Genomic DNA, 1,225 nt, shown 5'->3' with positions numbered 1-1,225 from the left:
AAGACTCTCTGAGAGACTCTGGATATCCCCTCACATTTACCTCAACACTTTCAGAGAGCAGTGGCTGAGCTGTGGACCCAGCCGAGGCTCTGCACTGAAGGCAGTGGCCCTCAGATGCTCCCCACTCTGCCCTAAGGTTCTTTGATTCTGGCTCTGGAATCATGAAGAAAACCAGAGGTGGTGGGAGGGGCCCAGGGTGTGTTCTGGGTCTCAAGCACTGTGCCATGGGCATGAGAAGCCTGATTCCAAAGGCCCCTAGTTGTCAGAAATACTACTTATTCTTGTTAGTTTGCCAGAGAATGAATGATTTCAGCTTCTGGTCTCTCCACATCGGTCATGTGAGCCTGTCCACCAGCTTCTGTCGGGCCCACTGTATGCTTTCCCTGGGATTCAGTCACTACCAACACAACTGGCGTAAATTAGAGATTTTCTCTCATTGCTTTATCAAAAACATAGGACTGTCTAGCCTCCTGTACCTTAAATAACACTCAACCATATTTCAAAGAAATCCCCTCAAATAAACGGATGTACGTCTGTTCGTTGTTTGAAGCTCATGATATTCCAGTGTTGATGTTCTTGATGTCTTTAACCATTCATTATGGATGGACATTGCTTTCCCTTTTTACATTGCTTTGGAGAATTTCACACATGGATACGATGTCTCCATGATGTCTCCCCTCTTTCCCTGCCTCCAGCTTCTCCCATCCCCCCGGCTTGCCCCCAAATTCATGACCTCTTCTGTGATTGCTATTGCTGTATATGTGTATGGGTATATACATCATATATACGGACACATACATAGACACAAACGTAACCTAGTGAGTCCGTCTCCTGTTGCTCATCTGTGTATTCACCTACGGCTGACCGCTCGGGACTGGATAACCCATCTGAGGCCTCCTCCCTGGAGAAGGCTGGTTCTCCCTCTCATAGCAGCCATTGATTGTAGCTCTTCATGGAGGAGTGGACACTTGAAAGATTTCCCACGTACACATTGGACTGTCCGCTGGTGTTTTCCTTGTGCAGGTCTTGCTTAGGTGACCATCTTATTATGGTTGTCATGGATCTACTTACCTAGCAGGGGAGATACCACAGTTGTGAAGGCGGTTTTCTCAGGGCAAGGCTTACCCATTGTTTTTCAGATGTTCTGACTCCTGAAGTTTCCCCAATCTTGGAAACTTGACTGCATAATGTGTGATAATGAGGAACTAGGTTTATGCTCTCCCTG

The 1,225-nt window shown here is 46.9% G+C and overlaps 1 non-coding gene across 1 annotated transcript; it reads left to right on the top strand.

Moving 5' to 3' along the window:
• The first annotated feature begins 1,063 nt into the window (after nucleotides 1–1,063).
• LOC114624007 lies at nucleotides 1,064–1,225 on the top strand. The gene has a single exon (XR_003711865.1). It is a non-coding gene; the product is annotated as a U1 spliceosomal RNA (small nuclear RNA).

Source organism: Grammomys surdaster, unplaced genomic scaffold, assembly GCF_004785775.1.
Source record: "Grammomys surdaster isolate TR1022 unplaced genomic scaffold, NIH_TR_1.0 203, whole genome shotgun sequence".
In the NCBI taxonomy this organism is placed as follows: domain Eukaryota; kingdom Metazoa; phylum Chordata; class Mammalia; order Rodentia; family Muridae; genus Grammomys; species Grammomys surdaster.
This window is presented reverse-complemented; position numbering and strand designations above follow the sequence as displayed.